This window comes from Bombina bombina, chromosome 3 (genome assembly GCF_027579735.1).
Source record: "Bombina bombina isolate aBomBom1 chromosome 3, aBomBom1.pri, whole genome shotgun sequence".
In the NCBI taxonomy this organism is placed as follows: domain Eukaryota; kingdom Metazoa; phylum Chordata; class Amphibia; order Anura; family Bombinatoridae; genus Bombina; species Bombina bombina.
This window is the reverse complement of record NC_069501.1, coordinates 705,949,779-705,965,826: the sequence shown is the minus strand read 5'-3', so window position 1 is coordinate 705,965,826 and position 16,048 is coordinate 705,949,779. Positions and strand designations below refer to the sequence as shown.

Genomic DNA, 16,048 nt, shown 5'->3' with positions numbered 1-16,048 from the left:
GTCAGTATGGAAAATGCAAAAAAAAAAAAACAACAACAAAGAGAGTCATTTGAAAATTCAGTCCATCCTGTACTATATTGAAAACACATTATTAAAACATTATTTGAAGTTTTACATTGTGAATTTAATGTATTTTTGAAAATATACACTCATTTCAAATCTGATGACTGCAACACATTCCAAAAAAGTTGGGACAGGGGCAATTTAGGACGAATAGCAATGTGACAAGTTGAAATAAGAAAGTGATGTGAAACAGGTGAAGGCTATCTTGTAATCATAATATATAAGGAGCCTCCAAAACAGGCCTAGTCCTTCAAAAGTAAGGATGTGTCGAGGCTCGCCAATCTGTCAACAGATGCGTCAGTGAATAATCCAAGGCTTTGAGAACAACATTCCCCAAAGACAAATCGGTAGGGATCTCCGATCCCTCAGTCATCAAAGTCTTGAAAACCGTCATGAGTCTATAATGGATATCCTGACATGGGCTCAGGAATACTTTGTCAGTCAACACCATTTGCAGTTGCATCCACAAATGGAAGTTAAGCCTTTACTATACAAAGCAGAAGCCATATATCAACACTGTCCAGAAGTGCCGTGACTTCTCTGGGCTCTGTCTCATCTGAGAGGGACAGTAGCACAGTGGAACCGTGCTATATGATCCAACAAGTCAACATTTCATTTCCAAAGAGGAAATCCGTGTCAGGTCCAAAATCCAGCGTCTGTCATGGTATGGGGGTGTGTCAGTGCCTATGGCCGGGCAACTTGCTTGAATTGGGGTATAAAATACTGTAACACCAAAACCTCTCCCCTTTTCTTATCTTACTTATCCTGGAAAGATGGCTGATGGTGGACACCTTGAAAAATGTGGCTAAGTATATTCCTATGATTATTTTAGCAGTATTGGACAAATTGGGGTTATTGTAGTAAAGTTGCCCTGTCTTAAATTGGACTTTTGCTGTAAAATAGATTTGTATATATACCTGTAAATATTTCTCTTATTATTAACATATATTGATTCCTAAATAAACTGTTTGGAAATAATGGAGACCCTCTCATAGAGTTTATTTCACAACTTATCTGTATTGGTTTTAGTGGTTAACATAGAGATTTAGTTTATTATATTTAATATAAAGTAAAGATATTTTTAATTAATTAATAACCACAGGCACCTTTAAAGGGATTCTGAACCCACATTTTTTTCTTTCATGATTCAGATAGAGCATGCAATTTTAAGCAACTTTCTAATTTACTCCAATTATCAATTTTCTTCATTCTCTTGGTATCTTTATTTGAAAAATCAGGAATTTAAGCTTACGAGCCAGCCCATTTATGGTTCAGAACCCTGGATAGCACTTGCTGATTGGTGGATGCATATAGCCACCAATCAGCAAGTGCTACCCAAGTCCTGAACCAAAGATGGTACGGCTCGTATGCAAAAGTTTAGGCACCCCTGACAATTTCCATGATTTTCATGTATAAATAATTGGGTGTTTGGATCAGCAATTTCTGAAGGACACAGTAATATTTCAGTAGTGAAATGAGGTTTATTGGATTAACAGAAAATATGCATCAAAACAAAATTATACAGGTGCATAAATGTCGGCACCCCAACAGAAATATCACATCAATTTTTAGTAGAGCCTCTTTTAGCCGCAGCATAACTTCAACTTTGTGACTGATTCCTCAACACTATTCTCAAGTATCTGCTGATATTGAGTGGAATCCATGCGACCCTCAACTTTAACAAGATTCCCAGTACCGGCACTGGCCACACTGACCCACAGCATGATGGGATATCCACCAAATTTTACTGTGGGTAGCAAGTGTTTGTCTTGGAACGCTGTGTTCTTTTGCCGCCATGCATAATGCCTCTTGTTATGACCAAATACCTCAATCTTTGTTTCATCATTCCACAGCACCTTCTTCTAAAATGAAGCTGGCTGGTACAAATGTGTGTTTGCATACCTCAAGCGACTCTGTTTGGGGTGTGTGTGCAGAAAAGGCTTCTTCCGCATCACTCTCCCATACAGCTTCTCCTTGTGCAAAGTGCGCTGAATTGTTGAACAATGCATAGTGACACCATCTGCAGCAAGATGATGTTGTAAGTCTTTGGAGGTGGTCTGTGGGCTGTTTTTGACCGTTCTCACCATCCTTTGCCTTTGCCTCTCCGATATTTTACTTCGGGCCTTAACAAGAACTGTGCCTGTGGTCTTCCATTTCCTCATGGTGGACACTGACAGCTTAAATCTCTGCGATAGATTTTTGTAGCCTTCCCCTAAACCATAATGTTGAACATTTTTTGTTTTCAGGTCATTTGAGAGTTGTTTTGAGGCCCCCATATTGCCACTCTTCAAAAGAGAGTCAAAGAGAACAACAACTTGCAATTGGCCACCTTAAATACTTTTTCTCATGATTGGATGCATCTGTCTATGAAGTTCAAGGCTTAATGGGCTCACCAAACCAATTGTGTGTTCCAATTAATCAGTGCTAGGTAGTTACAGGTATTCAAATCAACAAAATGACAAGGGTGCCCAAATGTATGCACCTGTCTAATTTCGTTTTGATGCATATTGCACGTTTTCTGTTAATCCAATAAACCTCATTTCACTACTGAAATATTACTGTGTCCTTTAGTTATTTGAAAGATCAAAATGAAATTGCTGATCCCAACACCCAATTATTTATAAATGAAGATCATGGGAATTGTCAGGGGTGCCTAAACTTTTGCATATGACTGTATATATATATATATATATATATATATATATATATATATATAAAATCTAAAAGAACAAGCGCACAAAAGCACTTCTCATGGTGCAATATATTTAATAAAACAAGAGAGAAATATAATTTATGTAAGAACTTACCTGATAAATTAATTTCTTTCATATTGGCAAGAGTCCATGAGCTAGTGACGTATGGGATATACAATCCTACCAGGAGGGGCAAAGTTTCCCAAACCTCAAAATGCCTATAAATACACCCCTCACCACACCCAAAATTCAGTTTAACGAATAGTCAAGTAGTGGGGTGATAAAGAAAGGAGTAAAAAGCATCAACAAAGGAATTTGGAAATAAATGTGCTTTATACAAAAAAATCATAAACACCATAAAAAGGGTGGGCCTCATGGACTCTTGCCAATATGAAAGAAATTAATTTATCAGGTAAATTCTTACAAAAATTATGTTTTCTTTTATGTAATTGTCAAGAGTCCATGAGCTAGTGACGTATGGGATATCAAAACCCAAGATGTGGAACTACACGCAAGAGTCACTAGAGAGGGAGGGATAAAATAAAAAACAGCAATTTTCCGCTGAAAAAATAATCCACAACCCAAATTCTAAATTTATTCTATAATGACAAGAACAACTTAAAACATCAGCAGAAGATTCAAACTGAAAAAGCTGCTTGAAGAACTTTTCTACCAAAAACTACTTCTGAAGAAGCAAATACATCACAACGGTAGAATTTAGTAAATTTTGTAAATATTTGCTTTGCAAATCTAAACAACTGAAGCTTCATTCCTAAAGCCCACGAAGTGGAGACTGATCTAGTAGAATGAGCCGTAATTCTCTGAGGCGGGGTCTTACCCGACTCCAAATAAGCTGAATGAATCAAAAGCTTTAACCATGAAGTCAAGGAAATAGCAGAAGCCTTCTGACCTTTCCTAGGACCCGAAAATATAACAAATAGACTAGAAGACTTCCTGAAATTTTGAGTAGCTTCAACATAATATTTCAAAGCTCTTATCACATCCAAAGAATGTAAGGATCTTTCCAAAGAATTCTTAGGATTAGGACACAAGGAAGGGACAACAATTTCTCTACTAATGTTGTTAGAATTCACAACCTTAGGTAAACATTGAAAAGAAGTCAGCAAAACCGCCTTATCCTGATGAAATATCAGAAAAGGGGATTCACAAGAAAGAGCAGAAAGCTCAGAAACTCTTCTAGCAGAAGAGATAGCCAAAAGGAACAACACTTTCAAAGAAAGTAGTTTAATGTCCAAAGTATGCAAATGGAGGAGCTTGTAACGCCTTCAAAACCAAATTAAGACTCCAAGGAGGAGAAATTGATTTAATGACAGGCTTAATACAAACTAAAGCCTGTACAAAACAGTTTATATCAGGAAGTTTAGCAATCTTTCTGTGAAATAAAACAGAAAGAGCAGAGATTTGTCCTTTCAAGGAACTTGCTGACAAACCTTTATCCAAACCATCCTGAAGAAACTGTAAAATTCTAGGAATTCTAAAAGAATGCCAATAAAATTTATGGGAAGAACACCATGAAATGTAAGTCTTCCAAACTTGATAATAAATTTTTCCAGAGACAGATTTACGAGCTTGTAACATAGTATTAATCACTGAGTCAGAGAAACCTCTTTTTGAGATAATTTGAGATAATGGACCTTGAGACAGTAGGTCCGGCCTTAACAACATCCGAACAAGATACGCATACCAAAACCTGTGTGGCCATGCTGGAGCCACCAGCAACACAAACGATTGTTCCATGATGATTTTGGAGATCACTCTTGGAAGAAGAACTAGAGGCGGGAAAATGTAAGCAGGATGATAACACCAAGGAAGTGTCAGCACATCCACTGCTTCCGCCTGAACATCGCTGGACCTGGACAGGTATCTGGGAAGTTTCTTGTTTAGATGAGAGGCCATGAGATCTATCTCTGGAAGACCCCACATCTGAAAAATCTGAGAAAACACATCTGGATGGAGAGACCACTCCTCTGGACGTAAAGTCTGATGGCTGAGATAATCCGCCTCCCAATTGTCTACACCTGGGATATGCACCGCAGAGATTAGACAGGAGCTGGATTCCACCCAAGCAAGTATCCAAGAAACTTCTTTCATAGCTTGAGGACTGTGAGTCCCACCCTGATGATTGACATATGCCACAGTTGTGATATTGTCTGTCCGAAAGCAAATGAACGGTTCTCTCTTCAACAGAGGCCAAAACTGAAGAGCTCTGAGAATTGCACGGAGTTCTAAAATATTGATTGGTAATCTCGCCTCTTGAGATTTCCAAACCCCTTGCGCTGTCAGAGATCCCCAAACAGCTCCCCAACCTGAAAGACTTGCGTCTGTAGTGATCACAGTCCAGGTTGGCCGAACAAAGGAAGCCCCTTGAACTAAACGCTGGTGATTTAACCACCACATCAGAGAGTGTCGAACATTGGGATTTAAGGATATTAACTGTGATATCTTTGTATAATCCCTGCACCATTGATTCAGCATACAAATCTGGAGAGGTCTCATGTGAAGACGAGCAAAAGGAATGGCGTCCGATGCAGCAGTCATGAGGCCTAAAACTTCCATGCACATAGCCACTGAAGGGAATGACTGAGACTGAAGGTGCCGACATGCTGCAACCAATTTCAAACGTATCTTGTCTGTTAGAGACAGAGTCATGGACACTGAATCTATCTGGAAGCCTAAAAAGGTGACCCTTGTCTGAGGAATCAAGAAACTCTTTGGTAAATTGGTCCTCCAATCATGTTTTTGAAGAAACAACACTAGTTGATTTGTGTGAGATTCTGCAGAATGTAAAGACTGAGCTAGTACCAAGATATTGTCTAAATAAGGAAACACCGCAATACCCTGCTCTCTGATTACAGAGAGTAGGGCACCTAGAACTTTTGAAAAGATTTTTGGAGCTGTTGCTATGCCAAATGGAAGAGCAACAAATTGGTAATGCTTGTCTAGAAAAGAGAATCTCAGGAACTGATAATGTTCTGGATGAATCGGAATATGAAGGTATGCATCCTGCAAGTCTATTTTAGACATATAATGTCCTTGCGGAACAAAAGGCAGAATAGTTCTTATAGTCACCATCTTGAAAGTTGGTACTCTTACATAACGATTCAAAATTTTCAGATCCAAAACTGGTCTGAATGAATTTTCCTTCTTTGGGACAATGAATAGATTTGAATAAAACCCCAGACCTTGTTCCTGAAAAGGAACCGGTATGATTACCCCTGAAGACTCCAGGTCTGAAACACACTTCAGGAAAGCCTGAGCTTTTACTGGATTTGCTGGGATACGTGAGAGAAAAAATCTTCTCACAGGAGGTCTTACTCTGAATCCTATTCGATACCCTTGAGAGACAATGCTCTGAATCCATTGATTTTGGACAGAATTTATCCAAATATCCTTGAAAAACCTTAATCTTCCCCCTACCAGCTGAGCTGGAATGAGGGCCGCACCTTCATGCAGACTTAGGGGCTGACTTTGGTTTCTATTCCAATTTGAGGAAGGTTTCCAATTGGAAGCAGATTCCTTGGGGGAAGGATAAGACTTTTGTTCCTTAGTTTGACGAAAGGAACAAAAACGGTTAGAAGCCTTAGATTTACCCTTAGGTTTTTTTTATCCTGAGGCAGAAAAAAACCCTTTCCTCCAATAACAGTTGAAATAATAGAATCCAACTGAGAACCAAATAAATTATTACCTTGGAAAGAAAGAGATAATAATCTTGACTTAGATGTCATATCAGCATTCCAAGATTTAAGCAATAAAGCTCTTCTAGCTAAAATAGCTAAAGCCATGGATCTAACATCAATTTTGATAATATCAAAAATGCCATCACAAATAAAATGATTAGCATGTTGCAGTAAGCGAACAATGCTAGATATGTCAGAATCCAATTCTTGTTGCGCTAAATTCTCCAACCAAAAAGTTGATGCAGCCGCAACATCAGCAAAAGAAATTGCAGGCCTGAGAAGATGACCTGAATATGAATAGGCTTTCCTTAGATAGGATTCAATTTTCCTATCTAAAGGATCTTTAACAGAAGTACTATCTTCCATAGAAATAGCCCCATCAACTTTTGGGATCTTTTCCCAAAACTCTATAGAAATTGCTGGTAAAGGATACAATTTGTTAAACCTTTAAGAAAGAATTTAAAGGAGTACCTGGCTTATTCCATTCCTTAGAAATCATATCAGAAATAGCATCAGGAATAGGAAAAACCTCTGGAGTAACCACAGGAGGTTTAAAAACATTTACTAGTCTTAATGTCAATAGGACTAGCTTCCTCAATATCCAAAGTAATTAACACTTCTTTTAACAAAGAACGAATATACTCTATTTTGAACAAATAAGTAGATTTGTCAGTGTCAATATCTGAGGAAGGATCTTCTGAATCAGATAGATCCTCATCAGAGGAGGATAAGTCATTATGTTGTTGGTCATTGGAAATTTCATCAACTTTATGAGAAATTTTAAAAGACCTTTTACATTTATTAGAAGGTGGAAATGCAGACAAAGCCTTCTGAATAGAATCAGTAACAAATTCTTTAAAATGCATAGGTATATCATGTACATTAGAAGTTTAAGGAACTGCAACTGGCAATGTACTATTACTGATGGATACATTCTCTGCATGTAAAAGTTTATCATGACAACTATTACAAATGACATTCGGAGATATAATTTCCACAATCTTACAACAAATGCACTTTGCTTTGGTAGAACCGATGTCAGCAGCAAATTTCCAACAGATACTTCTGAGGCAGGATCAGATTGAGACATCTTGCAAAATGTAAAAGAAAAAACAACATATAAAGCAAATTATCAATTTCCTTATATGACAGTTTCAGGAATGGGAAAAAAATGCAAACAGCATAGCCCTCTGACATAGAAAAAGGCAAGAGGCAAATAGCAATGGGGTAATAAATAAATGAAAACTTTGGCGCCAAGTATGACGCACAACGTAACTGAGAAAAAATTTGGTGCAAACAACATCCGGAAATGACACACTTGTGTCACTAACAACGCAACCATGTGTAAGACTCAGCATCAACTACGAAGCCGGAAATGATGAACTTGCGTCAATGGACGTACTTTTGCTCCAAAAAAATTCTTGGGCCAGGAATAACGCAATAAAGTCTAGCATTTGGCGCACCCGCGAGCCTAGTACTGCCCGCAATTTGTAAGAAAAAGTAGTCAATCAGAAAAAAATACTAAAACCCGAGGTAAGAAAAAATATTTCTTAATATGTTTATTTTCCCCAAATATGAAACTGACAGTCTGCACAAGGAAATACATGAACCTGACTCATGGCAAATATGAGTACATATACAATACATATATTTAGAACTTTATATAAAAGCATAAAGTGCCAAACCATAGCTGGGGTGTCTTAAGTAATAAAACACATACTTACCAAAAGACACCCATCCACATATAGCAGATAGCCAAACCAGTACTGAAACAGTTATCAGTAGAGGTAATGGTATATGAGAGTATATTGTCGATCTGAAAAGGGAGGTAGGAGATGAATCCCTACGACTGATAACTGAGAACCTATGAAATAGACCCCCGTTAGGGAAATCATTGCATTCAATAGGTGATACTCCCTTCACATCCCTCTGACATTCGCTGTACTCTGAGAGGAATCTGGCTTCAAAATGCTGAGAAGCGCATGTCAACATAGAAATCTTAGCACAAACTTACTTCACCACCTCCATAAGAGGCAAAGTTTGTAAAACTGAATTGTGGTGTGGTGGGGGTGTATTAATAGGCATTTTGAGGTTTGGGAAACTTTGCCCCTCCTGGTAGGATTGTATATCCCATCCGTCACTAGATCATGGACTCTTGCCAATTACATGAAAGAAATGTACATAGATAAAAATTCCCATACAGATGGGTACTCACAGACATACCCTCAATCAAATGAGGTAAGGTAAAAGCCGTTTTACTTAGGTAAAGATGTCCCACTGTGGCTGTTTTTCAGATAATGCTGCCCTTGTTGAATGGCTTGATCCGCTCCATAAAGCAGCTCCAGATATACACAATGGTTAAATACCAGGGTATGTAGAGGCACAGTTAATCCTCCAGGGACAATGTGTGTCTCAGAATGCCCTATAGTATATTTACCAGCTGCTTGAAGGAAGCGTGATCTGTTGCTTCCATGTATCACAGTGTATCCCTGTGACGTAAGGTGGGCGTGGCCTAACACGTTTCACTGGTAATTTGCTTCATCAGAGGCACTTTAGACACCACCTTACTAATGAGCTTAATATACGTGCTGTTTCAACACGCCTTCATCTTACATCAGAATAGGAATCACCTCTATTGTCACAAACAATTTCATCAAAGCGCTTACAGGATATATCTAAATTTTTGAGAAACCTATATGGTGAGTACTAAAAATAATACCGCAATTCATCTTAGGTTATAAAGATTTCTAAAAAAGACCTAATTAAGAATTCATGATTAATTCATATTTATACCTTATACTACCTTAAAATTTAAACTTAAATAATGTGTACATAGAACTTTGCATTGCTTTTAAAATTCACATACAAAAGATTAATTTATAACAAGTAACCTAAAGCTGTTAAAAAACCTCTGATAAAATTCTATTAGATGACCTGCATTTAAATAAAACATGGAAGGGAGAAGGCACAATACTTGGAGGTGAATCCATAATAAATATATATATATATATATATAAAAAAAAAATGGGAAGCAAAACTTAATTATATTTGATATTATAAATACGCACATTCATTAATTGACTTATCTATCCTTAAAAGATTCCCTAAAAATGTTTATAAGTATTTGTATGTATCAATTAGTATGCCACCTGACCCAGTTAGTGCCAAAACATTGTTTGACCCCTTCTGTGATATTTGCTGACTGCGGCATCGGCGCATGCATGCTATTTAGTGTAAAATTTTAACTGTCTTGTAGCAATGATGCAGTGAGTACATGCGTCAACAACAGGATTTGTAAGAGTTTGTTAGGCGTGGCCGAAGGTAGGGGAACATAACGAAGTCGGCAAATATTACAGAAAACAGGCACTAACAGACTGCTCCAACACTTTTTTAAATATCCTAAATAGATACAGGATTATGAAATATAGTAAAATTATAGAAGAAATCAACAAGATAAGAGAGGAGTTGGAAAAACACAAAGGGGGTGTTTTATATGAACAACTAAATCAAGACACTAAACATAGGGTATATGTATATGAATTGGAGATAAAAAATAGAAAGAACAGAACAACTAAAAAGGGATTGGTTGGAATATGTAGAGGAATCTAACCAGGAGAAGGATAAAGAATTGAGTAATGCTTTAGATATTGAGACTCTGTACAAGGGAGCCTTGGATATATTGCAAGTTTTTGATGAAGGGAACATGGTGTCCATAGCCCACAATTTATATTATAAAAAACTAGGGGGAGGGGAAATAAGAGCAAATCAACAAGAATATAACAGAAATCAGCAGGAATACAACATGTATGGCCCAAGTAATAGGACATACATTAATGGACAACCAAAGGGTAAAAATACACATAAAGGAAAATTTCAGAACAAAAATAAAAATATTAACAAAAAACAGAATTGGGGAGATACACCTAATTATGAAAAACCAATAAGTTATCCTGAAAAACAGAGCAACATGTCCAAATATTTTTACAAGGAAGGGAATGTGCAACATTACAATGGAAATAGCAATCAGGCACATTTTTTTTTAACAAAAATGGAAAAGATATTTCTAAATATAATAAGGGGAGAGAGAGAGAGCAATCCAGAATCTTTTATTGCTATTGTACCTTCTTCTTCTGTTTCTATTTAAGACAAACGAGAACCATTCAGACCCCCAATAGAGAAAACTTGGGGGAACACTCCGCCAATAACACACTATTTACACAGAACATTCAGACAACAAAGACCCATAGAGTCCGAAGAGGACAGCGAGGAGGAATAATTATACAAGATAAAAAGAAGAAAATAAAACTTAATCAGGAATGCACTAAAATATTTTAAAACCAACAGAATAAAAAACAACAGTAATGAGTCTTTTGATAAAGGGCCTCAGTTTTGCACCAACGCAGGGCCCCAACTCTTTTGATCTGTTTATAGACCTAAACAGATTTATTCGTAAATTAACCCTCACTAGACATTGTGACAATAATAAAACTATGAAAAAAGATACAGGTATAAATGAAAATTATTAGAAAACCTAAAAAATCTGATCTCTCTTAAGATGGATAGTGTAGGACAACAATGTTGGAGGGATGGTTTGGATGAATACACCCTAAATATTCTACACAGTCTAGAAGAGGAAGGGATTACGAGAGCACCATGGAATTTGTTCAAACCAAAGTCAATCTTTTTTCCTGTTAAGTCCCAGGGAAATTGTATACCAGTGTTTCACAAATTGGTGAAAAACGAATTAACCAACATATGTGAAACAAAAATCCAATTTAAATAAATTTGAGAAAAAAATCTCTATTTAGCCTAATGAATGACCCCTCTGTAGTTATAAGGGAAGCAGATAAAGGTGACAGCATAGTCATCCAAAATAGGGATGACTATATTGTAGAAGCCAATAATATCCTAAATGATATAACCACATATAGAAAATTCAAGAAGGACCCAACAAATTTATTCATAAAGGAATTGAAATATTTTTTGGATGACTATCTAGTGGCAGGAACGATAACCAAAGATGAATATGATTTTTTATTTCAGGATACATGTAAAGTGGCAAATTTATACCATCTGCAGATGATTCACAAGAATCAAGAAGACCACCGGGGAGACCCATAATGTCGGGCATAAACTCTCTAACTTGTAACTTATCACAATTTGTGGATAGCTACCTCAAACCTATGGTCTTAACCCTGAAGTCTTATATAAGGGATACCCCCCATATTTTAAAAGTAGTTGAGAACATTGTGTAGAAACCAGGCTATAGGTGGCTAACCATGGATGTTACATCCCTATATACTTGCATTCCTCAAAACAAAGGGGTAGAAAGTGTAGCTTTCTTTTTGGAAAAACATGATCATTTCCAAAGAATCAGAGAGAATTTCCATTGGATTTGATAAATTTTATTTTGAAAAAGAACTATTTTCTATTTGAGCATGAATTTTTCTTGCAGATTGGGGGCACTGAGATGGGGACTCGCTTTGCCCCCAATTATGCAAATTTGTATGTGGGGTCATGGGAAGATAGGTACATTTGGAACAAATAAATAACATAAATAACTGTCTTATGGAAACGGTTCATAGACAATGTTATAGTAATATGGAATGGGGATGAAAATTCAGTGGAGACATTTTTTGAATATGCCAATAACAACGACTGTAATTTAAAATTTACCCCAAAAAATAATGAAAATACATTTTTGGATATAATTCTCTCTTCTAATAAAGAACAGGTAATCACCAATCTGTACAGCAAGGAAACACATTTGAACAGCTATCTTCATGCTTCTAGTGGCCACCATAGGAACTAGATTAATAACATTCCATTTGGCCAGTTCCAGAGGGTCAGAAGAAACTGTTTGAATATGGTTTCATTTGAACGAGAGTCAATAAAGCTGAAAAATAAATTTGGAGCAAAAAGATATTCAAATGAATTCATCGAAAAAGGCTATAATAAGGCAAAGGATCTGGATAGATCAACCTTATTAACCTGCCAAAAAGAAAAAAGACAGATGCAGAAAAATATTTTTCTAAGTAAATATAATAAGGAATCAATGAAAATTAAAAAAGCAATAAATAAACAATGGCATGTTCTTCTACAGGATCCCATTTTAGGTAAAACTTTAGATCCCACACCCAAAGTGGTTTTTAGAAAAAACAAAAATCTGAAATAAACATTGGCACCTAGTAAGTTAAGGGACAATGACAATAATAAGAAGGGAGATTGGTTACAAAAATCTGCCCAAGGCTTTTTTAGATGCAATAGAAAGGGATGTAATACTTGCCCCATAATCCATTAAGACAATAAACATATTGTTCTAGTCCAAATGGACAGAAGACGGATATAAAACATGCTATGAATTGTCATTCTAAGTATGTAGTGTATCTGTTGGAATGTTCTTGTAAAAAACAGTACATTGGAAGGACAAAGAGGACCATAAAGAGGAGCGTAATGGAACATCTAAAGAATATTGAGAAGGGGAATGTATCACATGGTGTTACTGACCACTTCAGGGACTTTCATAATAATGACAGTACCAGCCTTAGGTTCAAAGCAATAGAACATGTGGTCCTGGATGAGAGACGAGGGGATAGACTACTTATCCTAAGACAAAGGGAAACTTTTTTGGATCCACCACTTACAAATTTTAGAACCCCTGGGAATGAACATGAATGTAGATATTCAAGCATTTTTGGTGTAGTTTCCTTTTTTGTTCCCTTTGAGTATGTTACCTATGAGTTTATATATATATTTTTATATATTTATTATGGTTTCACCTCCAAGTATTCTGCCTTCTCCCTTCCTTGTTTTATTTAAATGTAGTTCATGTAACAGACTTTTATCAGAAGTTTTTTAACAGCTTTGGGTTACTTGCTTATAAAATAATCTTTTGTATGTGAATTTTAAAAGCAATGCAAAGTTCTTCTATGTATACATAATTTAAGTTTAAATTTTAAGGTAGTATAAGGTATAACTATGAATTAATCATGATTTTTTAATTAGGACTTTTTAGAAATCTTTATAACCTAACATAAATTGCAGTATTATTTTTAGTACTCACCCTATAGGTTGCTCATAATTTTAGATATATCCTGTAAGCGCTTTGATGAACAAAGCGGATTACCCTGTGAAATGTGTTAGGCCACGCCCACCTTACGTCTCAATAATACACTGTGATATATGGAAGCAACAGATCACGCTTCCTTCAAGCAGCTGGTAAATATACTATAGGGTATTCTGAGACACACATTGTCCCTGGTGGATTAACTGTGCCTCTACCGACCCTGGTATTTAACCATTGTGTACATCTGGAGCTGCTTTATGGAGCGGATCAAGCCATTCAACAAGGACTCTGCCTCCTACTGCATAGAGCAACATTATCTGCAAAACAGCCACAGTGGGACATCTCTACCTATGTAAAATGGCTTTTACCTTACCTCATTTGATTGAGGGTTTGTATGCAAGTACCCATCTGTATAGTTATTTTTATCTATGTACATTTTCTCTTGTTTTATTAAATATATTGCACCATGAGAAGTGCTTTTGTGTGCTTGTTCTTTTAGATTTAACATTACTTTTGGACTCGGATTTGAAAAAAAAAAAAAAATAATACCGCAATTCATCTTAGGTTACAAAGATTTCTAAAAAAGACCTAATTAAGAATTCATGATTAATTCATATTTATACCTTATACTACCTTAAAATTTAAACTTAAATAATGTGTACATAGAACTTTGCATTGCTTTTAAAATTCACATACAAAAGATTAATTTATAACAAGTAACCTAAAGCTGTTAAAAAACCTCTGATAAAATTCTATTAGATGACCTGCATTTAAATAAAACATGGAAGGGAGAAGGCACAATACTTGGAGGTGAATCCATAATAAATATATATATATATATAAAAAAAAATTGGGAAGCAAAACTTAATTATATTTGATATTATAAATACGCACATTCATTAATTGACTTATCTATCCTTAAAAGATTCCCTAAAAATGTTTATAAGTATTTGTATGTATCAATTAGTATGCCACCTGACCCAGTTAGTGCCAAAACATTGTTTGACCCCTTCTGTGATATTTGCTGACTGCGGCATCGGCGCATGCATGCTATTTAGTGTAAAATTTTAGCTGTCTTGTAGCAATGATGCAGTGAGTACATGCGTCAACAACAGGATTTGTAAGAGTTTGGTAGGCGTGGCCGAAGGTAGGGGAACATAACGAAGTCGGCAAATATTACAGAAAACAGGCACTAACAGACTGCTCCAACACTTTTTTAAATATCCTAAATAGATACAGGATTATGAAATATAGTAAAATTATAGAAGAAATCAACAAGATAAGAGAGGAGTTGGAAAAACACAAAGGGGGTGTTTTATATGAACAACTAAATCAAGACACTAAACATAGGGTATATGTATATGAATTGGAGATAAAAAATAGAAAGAACAGAACAACTAAAAAGGAATTGGTTGGAATATGTAGAGGAATCTAACCAGGAGAAGGATAAAGAATTGAGTAATGCTTTAGATATTGAGACTCTGTACAAGGGAGCCTTGGATATATTGCAAGTTTTTGATGAAGGGAACATGGTGTCCATAGCCCACAATTTATATTATAAAAAACTAGGGGGAGGGGAAATAAGAGCAAATCAACAAGAATATAACAGAAATCAGCAGGAATACAACATGTATGGCCCAAGTAATAGGACATACATTAATGGACAACCAAAGGGTAAAAATACACATAAAGGAAAATTTCAGAACAAAAATAAAAATATTAACAAAAAACAGAATTGGGGAGATACACCTAATTATGAAAAACCAATAAGTTATCCTGAAAAACAGAGCAACATGTCCAAATATTTTTACAAGGAAGGGAATGTGCAACATTACAATGGAAATAGCAATCAGGCACATTTTTTTTAACAAAAATGGAAAAGAAATTTCTAAATATAATAAGGGGAGAGAGAGAGCGCAATCCAGAATCTTTTATTGCTATTGTACCTTCTTCTTCTGTTTCTATTTAAGACAAACGAGAACCATTCAGACCCCCAATAGAGAAAACTTGGGGGAACACTCCGCCAATAACACACTATTTACACAGAACATTCAGACAACAAAGACCCATAGAGTCCGAAGAGGACAGCGAGGAGGAATAATTATACAAGATAAAAAGAAGAAAATAAAACTTAATCAGGAATGCACTAAAATATTTTAAAACCAACAGAATAAAAAACAACAGTAATGAGTCTTTTGATAAAGGGCCTCAGTTTTGCACCAACGCAGGGCCCCAACTCTTTTGATCTGTTTATAGACCTAAACAGATTTATTCGTAAATTAACCCTCACTAGACATTGTGACAATAATAAAACTATGAAAAAAGATACAGGTATAAATGAAAATTATTAGAAAACCTAAAAAATCTGATCTCTCTTAAGATGGATAGTGTAGGACAACAATGTTGGAGGGATGGTTTGGATGAATACACCCTAAATATTCTACACAGTCTAGAAGAGGAAGGGATTACGAGAGCACCATGGAATTTGTTCAAACCAAAGTCAATCTTTTTTCCTGTTAAGTCCCAGG

The 16,048-nt window shown here is 36.0% G+C and overlaps 1 protein-coding gene across 1 annotated transcript in view; it reads right to left on the bottom strand.

Annotated features, from left to right (window-relative positions):
• The window catches only part of CAMKK1 (calcium/calmodulin dependent protein kinase kinase 1), an 882,751-nt gene that overhangs the window by 393,442 nt on the left and 473,261 nt on the right, over positions 1-16,048 (bottom strand). The window lies entirely within an intron of this gene.